Source organism: Stegodyphus dumicola, chromosome 7, assembly GCF_044657685.1.
Source record: "Stegodyphus dumicola isolate Sdum_Otavi_A_Nest chromosome 7, ASM4465768v1".
In the NCBI taxonomy this organism is placed as follows: Eukaryota; Metazoa; Arthropoda; class Arachnida; order Araneae; family Eresidae; genus Stegodyphus; species Stegodyphus dumicola.
Window position 1 is genome coordinate 174,838,580 of NC_140774.1, and position 13,726 is coordinate 174,852,305.

The following is a 13,726-nucleotide window of genomic DNA, read 5'->3' on the forward strand; positions in this document are numbered from 1 at the left end:
CTTCATGAAAAATAAATTAAAAATTTGATTATAATTTCTCAAATCCTCGCAAGGAGACTTTATCATAACATAAATAAAAATACAATTCCTAAAATATTTTGCGCCATATTTTTAAGAAAACAAATTTGGAAATACAGAAGAGAGAAAAAATTCTTATGCAAGTTCCTCCATCCTGAAACCCAAGTACCACAGAAACTCGTGTCCGAACATGATTGGAAACCGCTCTCAGGCACGCGACATGCAGATGAAGCGACAATTCTTCTTGAAAACTTCTGCAGTCCATGCACTTTACGACGCTCGTGACAGTAGAGCCAGACAAATTTGATGAATGTATTTCGTGTTCCTGTCTCCGCCCTTTCATTCAGAAAGAGGAGGGAAGCATACTCTCATGCCCCTACCTTGCGTCTTTTCTCGGCTAAAGTACAGAAGTTTTCGAATCGAAATTTATGGAAGTATTTAAGGTACTTCTGTGATAAACGATAAACTCGAGCATGAATAGAGCTAAATAAAAATAATACTGTTGCAGTCCATATTAAACACGGATATAACTGCAAGTTATGAGAACAGATAAGGGTACAAACTATGTTGCAAAGAGTTATCAAATTTCCCTGTGGTTGTTTTCGTGGTGCAAAAGTCAGCATATTAGGCTAGCAACTTCAGGATCGCTGGTTCATATCTCGGCGAGAACACAATTGACTTTTTAAGTCTCACGTTTATGAAAACATAGCCTCTACAGTATGCGACTTAGTAGTATCTATAATTTACTGTAAGCTGCAGAAAGCAACTTTTTAAGTCTCATGTTTCTAAAAACATAGCCTCTACAGTATGAGACTTAGTAGTATATATAATTTACTGTAAGCTGCAGGAAGCAACTTTTTATGTCTCATGTTTCTAAAAACATAACCTTTACAGTATGAGACTTAGTATTATATATAATTTACTGTAAGCTGCAGAAGTCTCACGTTTCTGAAAACATAGTCTCTACAGCATGCGACTTAGTAGTATATATAATTTACTGTAAGCTTCAGGAAGCAACTTTTTAAGCAATTGTTTTAGCCTCTACAGTATGCGACTTAGTAGTATATATAGTTTACTGTAAGCTGCAGGAAGCAACTTTTTATATCTCATGTTTCTAAAAACATAGCCTTTACATTATGAGACTTAGTAGTATATATAATTTACTGTAAGCTGCAGAAGTCTCATGTTTCTAAAAACATAGCCTTTACAGTACGAGACTTAGTAGTATATATAATTTACTGTAAGCTGCAGAAGTCTCATGTTTCTAAAAACATGGCCTTTACAGTACGAGACTTAGTAGTATGGCGGACATTCCAAGTTCATGCAACAGTGCAGGCTGATTTTGCTCCAGTACCTCAAAGGACTAGACAACTGTACATCTGGTATCGATTTGGACAGGATCTACGATAAATTAATACATGATCTAATGGCAGTTGCTCGGATGTCATACAAAAGGAAGAGATTGAAAATATCTGACTCTTTATCCTGGTGGAACGGCAAACTTACGGAGCAGAGGAGTAGAGTTAGGGCTTTACGCAGAAGAGCGCAGGCGGAAATAGACCCTGCTGCCAGGCAAAGTAGAATGCAACTTTACAGAATGGAACACGCCAGTTACAAAAAACTAATCATTAATAGCAAACTGGAAGCGTGGCAAAACCATTGCAGCAGAGTTATAGAGCATTATGGCAAGGTACAGAAAGTAGCCTGTGCGAAAGTATTTCGTCCACTACAGTTAGCAGCTTCGCAACTTGGCACTACTAGCGAAGAAATTTTGGGCAACATACTTGAAGCTATCTTTCGCAATGACACACAGGATACAGACTCAGCACGACAGGCGGACATCAGAGAACACTATGATAACTGTAATTGGACTACCACTGAAAGTGACTCGAAGCTGCCAGCGCCAAAAGAATTGCACAGAATAGTCAAGGCCCTAGTCAATAACAAGGCACCGGGCCCAGACGGCCTTGACAACATCTTAATCAAGGTTGTGCATCAAGCATGCCCAAAGCTCTTGGTTATGCGGCACATGTTGGAGACTGGGTCATTTCCCAACAACTATGAAAATAGCCGAGATAGTTCTCTTTCTGAAGGTCGGGAGGGACCCCAATGATCCAAGATCCTACAGGCCTGTCAGTCTGCTACCAGCCATTAGTAAAGTAGTTGAACGAGTAATACTGAGCAGACTCAATAATTTCTTAAGCAAAAGAAATATAATACACCAAGCTCAGTTTGGTTTTAAACAGGGTACTTCAACAGAGCATGCTCTGACCAGTCTGTTGGACACAATCAAGGTTAACCGAAATAACGATCTGCACACAGCAGTCGTTTCAGTCGACATCCAAGGGGCATTCGATTCACTCTGGTGGCCAGATGTGATCGAATGTCTAGACCGAATTCAGTGCCCGATTGAAATCCTCAGGATTATTCGCAGCTATTTGTCTGATCGGCAAATACAGATAACAATGCCAAATGGCCAACTTCAACGACGACTGGTGCGTGGCTGTTCCCAGGGTTCATGCCTGGGCCCAGTCTTATGGAACCTGGTTGCCAACACGATATTTGATCTTTACAATGGTGACGAGACTGTCAAAGTCCAGGCATTTGCCGACGAATTTCTGCTTTTGGTCACTGGAAGACACAGACTGCAGGAGAATGTACAGCGAGCACTGAACCTCTTTGCACAATGGGCAGCCGATCACAAACTGGAAATTTCAGCGTCCAAAACTAACATTTTACTCATAGGGCGTAAAGGTCCACTGAGGCGGAATCCAACTATAAGATTATTAGGTCATCCAGTTAGGACTGTTTCCCAGTTGAAATATCTAGGTGTCATCATAGACAACCGCCTCAACTGGATTCCACATTTGCATCATATACACCAGAAAGTAGTATCTCTTACCAATAACATGAGACGAACTACTGGCATGTATTGGGGCATTAGACCAGACATGTTGAAGATCTGGTATCGTACAATAACAGCGAGGGTGATTTTGTACGGGACTTCAGCATGGGGTATTCATCTCAATGGAAACTTGAGAAGGAAACTCAATTCTATTCAGCGTCTCCAACTCCTCATGATTACTAAAGCTTATAGGACCACTTCTACAGATTCATTGCAGGTGCTCGCTGGGTTACCACCATTGGATCTTGTCGTGGAGAGGGAGGCTGGACAAGCACGGATCCTACGCATAAAGGAAGATTTTATCTTGTGGGGTACCAATTACCGCGCTCGTGATTACGAGGATCATTCCCCTCGTTCTCTAGGACATCCGGCGGACATAAATTATGATGACAAAGTCACCATAGAGCCCTTAATTCCGGCTAGGCACGAAATTTGTCTTTATACGGATGGTTCCAAAACGGAGCTTGGCACAGGTAGCGGCTTCTGCGTCATGCGAGGCAATACTATCTGCTACACTTGGTCACAGAGGCTGTCAGATTACAATAGTGTATTTCAGGCGGAACTTGTAGCAATAAAGGCAGCATTAGATTCTATTAAGCAAAATTTAACAGGACCAGTCAGAATACTTAGTGATTCAACATCGAGCCTACTGGCCATTAAAGAACTCAACAGCAAAGCGGATTCTGTCCACATTATTAGGGATGCTCTACTTCAGATTCCCGAGTCCCAACGACCGTACTTGAGCTGGGTTCCAGCGCATGTAGGCATTGCTGGAAACGAAGAGGCCGATAGGCTTGCTAAGCTAGCAGCTAACGACTTGAATATGCCTGTAACACCCCTAAAAGCACCAGTTTCCTATTTAAAAAAGATTACCGAACTTAAAATGTTAGAAATTTGGCAACAGAGATGGAACAACTCCACCACAGGCCGCAGAACCTTTCGTTTCTTCCCCAAAGTTGGTCTGAATCTGGTCACTAGTAGTGCTCATCTTACACATTTCTTTACTGGACACGGACCATTTCCAAGCTATTTACGGCGCTTCAGATTAGCTACTTCAGACAGTTGTAGATGTGGAACACTAGGTCATCCGGATCACTTTGCTTTCGAATGCTCTCTCACGATACCATTTCATTTAAAAAAACCCTCTGAAGCACACTGGTCCGGGTGGTCAGACACCCTCAAGAGAAGTAAGCTCGCATTTAATCAGATTCATCGAGTAATGGACATTTGTGCTCGTGAATTCTGTTGAACAGAAGCGGTGTCAACAGCAGCTACAGCAGGCAATTCTATACCAACAACTTTCATAATTCTTACCTTACAAATTTGGTATCTTATTATATACGATAATATTCAACTACTGAAATTAGGACAATTTCAGAGACTAATGGCATGCCATTGTACCTATGTTACGTACATGCATGACAGCCATGTTTAGTGCAGTACATGAATAACTTTGCTGGAGCATGTTACCTCCTAGATGCAGATTACCACAATCAATGTTTGTCTATTTGTACTTCAGTGTCGCTTCTATCCATTATTAATCTTTAAATTTTATTGTGTTTACTTAATTTTTGTATTGTATTCTGTGTATTTCAATTTACATATTGTCTTAGTGTATTGACCTGTTAAGTAGTAAGTGCGTTGTGTTATGTTTTCAAATTAAGTTTGCGGTATAATAGTAAATACATATATAGAGCTCTCGGCTAGTACCATGAAATATTGTATGCAAATGTTTTGTAACAGTTTCTAGTACTGTGCAAAATGCAACAGTTTACAACAAATATTCGTGGCCGCAGAACCAACTTTCTGATAAGCACATTGTATATTGATTGTTATTTTGTAGTATTCGCCATTTTATTTCAATGTATGTACAGTATTCCATTAAGTATCTTGTATAATTTTTTCTATTAATGTGGAGTATAATAGTTTAGGGTCGTATAATGATAAGTAAGTGTGATGTATAATAGTAGTATTGAACCAGACTTTCTTGGTTGTAGAACTTTGTAAATATGTATTGAAATATTTTGCTGGATTTAATGTTTTGAAATGACTCGTATTCTAACTCTGCTAGAATATATTATATTCCTAATTTCACTGTGACTGTTTCCAAAGGTTATTGTCTAGTGTTCTTTAGTTTTAGCGTTACAGTACAGCATCATGTACAGAATTGTCTACTTTTCTGATACGAGCAGTGTATATGTTGTGTTTTATTTGTAGTATCAGCTTTACTATGTCAGTGTGTACTTTTCTGATACGAACAGTGTATATAGTGTGTTTTATTTGTAGTATCAGTTTTACTATGTTAGTGTGTTTTTTAGTATTATAGTAATATATTGCATAATATGTTGTAATGTGCGGAATTATAGTAAGTGTATAATAGTAAGTCAGTGTGATGTATAACTGCAGGCTTGAAATTCCAATGTTAGTCTTAAATTTTACTGTTTTTGTTTTACTTTTACCAGTTTTGTATCAATGCAGCTTTGTACTTCTAAGTATATTTTTTTATTTATTATTTTTTTGTAACCTATACTGTCAGGAATGTCATATGTATTCAAGGTAGTCCTTTGTATTCCCTATCTAGATGTGACTCTGTCCCCCCCTTTTTTTTTTAAATTTAGACTTAATAAATGTCTGCAGGGCGGACATCATACTGCAAGGGCTTGTTCCCGGTCAGTAGTCCTCCTTAGCAGTGTAAAAGTAAAAAAAAAGTATATATAATTTACTGTAAGCTGCAGGAAGCAACTTTTTAAATCTCATGTTTCTAAAAACATAGCCTCTACAGTATGAGACTTAGTAGAATATATAATTTACTGTAAGCTGCAGGAAGCTACTGAAATAAACACTAAAGTCCTACTGGGCTCCAAATTAAGCTAACATGAGGGTTAACTAGTAAATAACAAGTTTTTTTATAAAATCAGAGACTTTGCTCTAAACCTGTTGAACTCAGTAACTCACTGTTTAAGACTGGAGCCTGCTACTATTTAGAAATTTATAATCTGATCAAATTAACGATGGGGGAGGATCTGAAAGGTTCAGATTTTATTGATCGACCTAAAAAGATTTATTAAGGTTTTTTACGCAGTCGCTGAGTTCGTGGTCTACCAGTCTGTTGTTGCACTCACTTCTGCTAACTCATTTCTTTTTGTCTTTTTAGCTTTATTATTGAGCATCATTTTCTGCACACTTACGCCATATACAGCTCAACAACCAAATTACAAAATTTTAAAAGCAGCACAGCAGCATATGTTTTAAAATTCCCAATACTGTGTTGGCATGAATTTTTTGTCATTTTTTTAGTTTATCATATCAATATTAAGTTTCTTACTAGGATGAATTTACAAAAATGTTTGTCTTCTATTTATTAACATGTTGTGTGTTTACTTTATTTATTAAATATCACGTTCGTGGCGCTTATGCCACACAAAATTCTATTCAACAACAAAATCACAGAATATTTAAAAACAGGATATAATCTCTCGCGTTAGAGATAAAAATGTTTTATTCCGTACAGTGTTGCCACAGCTCGCTTTGAAATCATTGAGTTTGTTAATCTAAAATTCGTTTGAAGTTTTACAAAATATGAAATAGATAATAAAACAATCGGGTTTCAGGCTCGAATCGTGCTCATATTAGAGTAGAGGACTACGTTATTCAGAATTTGATGGGTGTATTTCGCGACACGAGTAACATGCATACATACATAAATTTAATTTAATTTCTTTAAATGTAAAACAGGGCGATATTATCTGGTGGCAACAATATGAAAATAGATGCAGCCGTTTATTGTGGACGACGCACTGTTTTATCGACTTCAAAATGAATACAAGTCAGTTTCTCATAAAGAGACCTCCATGAAAACTTTGCATTCTTAGGTGGATCGCCCAGATATGTCTTGCCATAATTTAATATATGTGTTGCAGAAACATTAATAAATTGAAATAAAATAAAGTTAATATTTGTGAAGAAAAGGACTTGTGCATACACGTAGATCTGCATTACAATAAAAAAACTCTGTTGCAACTTGCATGGATCACGGTATCATAGTGGTTAACTATAACCACTATCAAACAGATTTGCTTAAAGGAATAGTCTTTCCTGTCAAATGACTGGCTAATAAGCCTAAAACCATCACTTAAATTTGTAGCCATAATTTGGTAAATTAAAATAAATTGTATTAACCGGATCTAAGGAAATTACTTGGCCACAAGCGATTGTAGCTGTAAGTCCAGAAAGAAATGGTCCGGAAAATTAAGTTAGAAAAATGGCAAGAAGTCCTAACTCCTGACTGCTATACCATTTTTATAATCCTTATATGCATGGTTCCGAAGAGGGTTTAAGAACAACAGATTTAAAAGCTTCAAAATACAAACAGAGTTAAAACACAACTTAAATATGAATTACTTTCCTGAGCATATTCCCTGAACAACAAAATAAAATTCTTGAGCTTCTTTTATTGTTCAACATAACCTAAAACATATACCATTGTATGGGAATTTACACTAGAAATTACATTAATCAATTTATCTGAGAATTGCACTTTAATATACACGTAAGTATCAAACTGTTGGAATGTAGTTTCATATAATTAAAAATTATTAATATAGTCATTTCGTAATATATAAGTTGAGAAAGAAATTGTCTAGAAAAGCCTAACTACTTTTTCATTAAAAAAAAAACATCTGCTATTGATTATTAAACAAATTGATTATTAAACAATCCTATTGATTATTAAACAAATTATATTTCTATTCATTAAAAAATTAAGATTTTGAAAACTAGTAACTATAAATATTTAGTGACAAGTAATGTGAAATAAATGAAAACTTGAAACTTTTGGTTAGAATATCTAATTGGTTCAAAATAATAGGTCGATTTTTACCTATTAGATTAGAACTATAATGATAGCATTTGATCCATTGATTTGAGTTGTGGGGATTTAAGTTATTTAACAGTTCATTTTATTTTGAAGCAACCTTTCTTATTTGTTCTAGCTTTCAACCCACGCTTCTAAATGAGGTAGAAAGAAGTTAGTATTTAAAGCAAAGTTTTGGAAGTTGATTTTAGAGTGTGTTTTGCCTGCCTGAAAGCCATATTGTTATCTGAATTTAATAGTGATTAAATGTCTGTAGCGTTGAGAGTTTCTAGCCAATAAACTTGTTTACGCCGACTTTTACGAGTCAGAGCCTTCTTGCGTGTTAAGTAACCTGTAAAAAGCAATTAGTCTAATTTAATTCTTTTTTATTTTAATTTACTTGTTACTGTTTGAGTTAAGCTAAAAGTGTTGGCTTTTGTAAGCACTAGACGGTACCATCTGTGAATATTATTGAGTTAATAAAGGGTTCTTTGCTCCCTTTACCTGGACATTGTCGTACTTAAGGATAATTCTTTGCACAGTCTGTTAACGTCTAGTTAGTTTATATTCGCTAAGAATGCGAGACGTTATAACGTAAAGAAGGGAATTAAATTCAAATAAACAGCTTTGTGTAGAATATTTGTTTAATTTTCCTTTATTCTCATAATTATTAATGAAATATAAAATATTTATCTTATTTTTAATATGTGGCGCATGCGAAAGAGTATTCAAATACTAGAGAAGTTTGAATATCCCGTATGAGTTTTCAAGAAACCCACATTTTCACGCTCTTAAGGTAATGGAACTTCCAAAACAAACACTTGAACCTTCTTTATTGAAATAGGCGAACACTTCTCTTTCAGTGATGCATTAAAAGTAAATTGTGCCACCTGCTTACCTTAAAACCATTAATGGAATTCTCAAAAGCCTGCAAGCAAAGAAAACTCGTTGCACTGACTTCAGATCAATTCACCGAGTCGGTGACGTGAGGAAATTGTGAGAAATCAGTATCTAAAGAATGCTTGTTGCCATTTTTTTTCGCAAAAGGTTATCTGCAGCTAATAAAATGGAATAAATTTTGCATATCGATGATTTATAAATGATGGGATCATCATAAGCTAAGAAATTTACTACATTCAGAAAACTGCTTAATGCATCTCAATATATGATATTTATGTTTTAAATAATGTTCCAAGCCGATAAAATGATTGAAAAATAGCACATACAAGGTAACCTATAAGCATTAGAACATAACCCGTACGTCTGAAGATATCCAATTAGAACAGAAAATACGCTGACCAGGTACATCTCAGTAGCCTTAATAATTATTGCATTCAGTCAAGACAGCTTTTTGGGAGATATCTCAGGATGTTTTTTTATCCAAACAGCTTGATGTTTTCTAGGGAATTGCTTCATAACAATGCTCCGTCATAAAGGCTAGTCACGTGTACTTTAGTACGATTACTGTTCAAAAAGACACAAGTTTCATAAGTGTGCCGCGACATATATAAGCTTCTGCATCTGTATGTAGGTCAGTTTCTAGAAGAAAGCAAACCTTCGTTAAGATGCGGGTACTTTTAGTGTCAGAGTATGGCTGTGCAAACAAGGTTTTAGTTTGCAGTTAGAATTTTCACTGGCGACGTAGGTGGAAATTTCATTTTTGTAGTCAAGCTCCGGCATGAAGTCCACCGGCATATAAAGGTGTGAATATTTGTATGAAAGCTCCTTTTTTAAGATAAAAAACATCTTCATAAACGTGAGAGCAGGCAATTTTATGTCGAGAAACCCTTCTGAGGGTTTTTTTCTTTTCGAACAACGTAAGACCTTAAAAAAAAAAGAAAGAAAGGCGGGTGGGCGACAGCTTGTAGTCATTTAGAATTTTTAGAAATTAGGGAAGATGAGACCATTCGCCGGGATTCGAACTGTGGATCTACCGATGCTAGCCGGGTGTGCTTTCCAATTACAGTAGGAAGACACACGGTAAGAAAGTTTGGTTTGGTTTGGTATATGTGATTACGGCAAAGCGTCGATGGCTATCTGCCTAAAAGGAGAGATGGATTCATGAAGGACTTTCTAAGTGAAATTGGCTTGTATACGCATTACGCTTTGGGAAAGTAGTAAAGAAGGAGAAAACTCTTACAACTTACTTGATGGGGCACAGTACGAAGATTTTCATTTTCTAGTGAAGAGTAATAATGTTAAAGGAGTTTAACAGAAAGGTAGATGACAGAAAAAAACATTCAGAACCACTAACTCAAGTGAACATACAGTGGATGGACAAAAATATGGAAACACCTTGTGAAATGCATGTTTGAAAAGAAAGATTGATTTTAATGAAATATGTAGGTGGCACTGGCGTTTTTGACAACTGACGCCACCTATACAACTTCGTAAATGTGCGAAACAGTTCAGTTGTTGTCGGAGTACTGTTATGTGAGGTTGTCATTGTATTATGTCAGAGTTAACAGACTTCGAACGTGGGCAAATTGTTGGAGCACGTATGGTAGGTGCTTCCGTAAGCAAGGTAGCCGAGGTGTTTAGTGTTTCAAGAGGTACTGTATCGAAGATTTATTCCGCATATTTGAAAAGCGGAAAAACATCATCTGCTAAATCACAGCGCGGACGAAAGTGTGTCCTGAGTGATCGTGACAGACGATCATTAAGGGCAATTGTGACGAAAAATAAGAAGACCACAGCTGCAAAAGTTACTGCTGAAGTGAATGTTGTGTTACCGAACCCTGTGAGTACCAAAACACTTAGAAGGGAGCTTCATAAACAGGGAATTGCCGGCCGTGCTGCAATTGAGAAGCCACTCATCAGTGATGCTAATGCCCGTAACAGGAAAAGGTGGTGTTTAAGTCAAGCCTGGACTATAGAGCAATGGAAGCGAGTAATATGGTCTGACGAGTCTTCTTTCACATTGTTTCCCACTTCTGGCCGAGTTTACGTCTGGAGAACGCCATCTCAAGCCTATAATACAGACTGCTTGTTGCCAAGAGTGAAACATGGCGGGGGTTCTGTTATGGTTTGGGCAGCCATATCGTGGTTCTCTGCTAGTCCCGTGATAACTGTGTCAGGGCACATGACTGCCAAGACTTATGTGAACATTTTGGCCGATCAAGTTCATCCCATGGTACAAACTTTGTTTCCCGATGGTGATGGTGTCTTCCAAGACGACAAAGCCCCTGTTCACACAGCTCACATTGTCCAGGACTGGTTTTCTGAGCACGAGGATGAGTTGTCCCATCTCCCCTGGCCACGACAGTCACCAGACCTGAATATTATCGAACCTTTGTGGTCTACATTGGAACGGAAAGTGCGTTCTCGTTATCCACCGCCAACATCGTTATCTGAACTTGCCACCGTTTTACAGGAAGAATGGTATAATATTCCCTTTGCAAACATACAGGAACTGTATTTATCCATTCCGAGAAGACTGCAAGCTGTTTTGAATGCCAACGGGTTTCCTACACCATATTAAGCAAAGAAACATGTTTTTTTAAAGGTGTTTCCATATTTTTGTCCAACCACTGTAATTCAACAGAAGAATCATCTCATTTACTGCTTAAGCCTAAAAATATTCCAGTTTTGTTCCAGCTGTGTTCTAGTGTTGATCTGAGACTCGTGGTTTCAATTATAATAGCATTCTGTGTAAAAGTACAGATTACCTTGAAAATGTGTGTGGGGGGGGGGGGGGAAATGCTTTATCCTTACTGCAGATTTTCAAGGAAATCTAATTGCTTTATAAATAATTATCAATAGTTTAATCCGATTTTATATAATTTGGGGATTTATTTATTTCTTAAATATCTAAGCAATGATAATTATTGCTGATTATTTTCTTCGAGTAGCATATTAGAGCCAATCAGAGATATATTTATCATTTCTTAGAAATATTATTGCATAAAAACTTCAGAAAAAATGATGCATTGTGATTCAGAAGTACTTTTTGCCGCAAAAAATTACAACAAAAAGCGAAACTTTTTTTTTTTTTTTTTTTTTTCCGAACGCCACGATATTTGTTATCCTCCCGTCCCGATCCAAAACTTCCGGACAAATTATCCGGCGGTCGCTTCCCATTGTTTGTCAATCCAAGCATTGGAGAGAAGGACGGGCCCTCCCTAGGCCAATATCCGTTCGATTTCCGGGCGCAGAGTGGCCTCAGACACAAGATAGGTTCAAATGACGATGGGTGGCCGTAGTCGCACGTGCAGATGTAGAACAAATTTTAGTTTAATTTTTTATCGCGTTTTTATACGTTATCCTTTTTAGCGATATATTTTAATAATAATAAATTCACTTTATAATCTTAAATATAAATACCAGAGCTAATTTTATAGAAATATGAGGCTCTTGATTTCAACCAAGTGTGTGTGTGTGGGGGGGGGGGGGTTAATAAGCATGAAAATTTCATAATACTTACTTCACAGTTACATCATTTAAAATTTCGTTATTAGTTTTCTTATGTTACAAAATTAAATTAGGTTGGAAGATAATTAGGAAATTAGATTTTAAGGTAATGAGAAATGAATTTGATAAAAATGGTATTTGATACGTTAAATACATTAAAATTTTATGAGAATTTATGCAATATAGAATGAATTCGTGATTACTTACAAACTCAGAACGTTTTGAATATAAACATAAATTTATTAAATAACATCGACTGATCATATATAATAATAATAATGACATTTAAATAGGCTTTAAAATTAAAAACTTTCTGGATATGTAGGTACGTATGCATTTCTATATGTATATGTGTGTGTGTTAAGATACAAAAATAGGATGGAAGTTTATTAACAAATTAAACTTAATTGGAACAAATTTAAAATATACCTTTAAATTATTAATTTTTAATTAAAATACAACCACTTCAGGCATCTGCAATTTCCCTGCAGTCAACGCAGTGCAAATCTTTTGTCTATCCTTTGCTCAGGATTAAACTAAAGACTATCAGAGCTTACAAATAGTACCACAATAGACTAAACATCCTCTTTCGCCACTTCGCCTTCCTGCTGACAACATTTCGCTTATTTGACATATAATTACGTATCTAAAATTCTGCAACACCTTTAGCAACCCTACTACTCAAGGATATGTGCTGAGAAATTTCGTCATCCAAAAATAAATGATGTTTAACTACCAAGCTAGTCATACTTCTTCCAAAATTCCATACAGTCATTTACTACATCGCCGTTTCTATTCACCTACGCAGCAGTTTTCTCGGCCATGATTAAAAAGTGAATTCCTACCTGTGCAGCAGTATAGTTACTTAGAATGCCTAAGCAATGAAAGTGATCGCCATAAGTGGTCAGACACATAGTAAAATGGCGGACAGCTGCTTGAGCAACACCATTCAGTGTGTCAGCGGTAATAATTGCACATGCAACTGTAATTTCTTGACGAAGGGATCTCCAGCATATGTATTTTTCTGCGCTACATGATGTCCTTTAAAATCCTCCACTCTATTTTGATTCACTATCATACGTAATACATCATATATTACAATCATAAGAGTACTGACTTGAGTAAACACCATACTACACATTGTAATGATAATTTAACTTCGAAACCAATACGCAGGTATCGTTTGGTAAGTTGTGCATACGTAGTTTCGACGGTCTCTGCATATAAATACACATAAGCTATAAGGTTACATATATAACATAAGCTATAAGTTTTGTACCCTCACATATCTAATCTAGTCAAGTAATTACAATGATGAAGTTTGTCAAAACAAGGTGTAGAATTTTATGAAAATGATCTTAATACTGCAGGGTTGTGCTTTTTGTAAATATACCTTTTATAAATTTATACCTTTCTCGCACATCAAAAATTTCGAAGAATAAAACATTTAATGTGATTAGATACCTTGCATATAAAATTTCATACATTTGCTGATATATAGGAAAAAGGAATTTGCTATCTTAAATCATTTCAATGCCTGT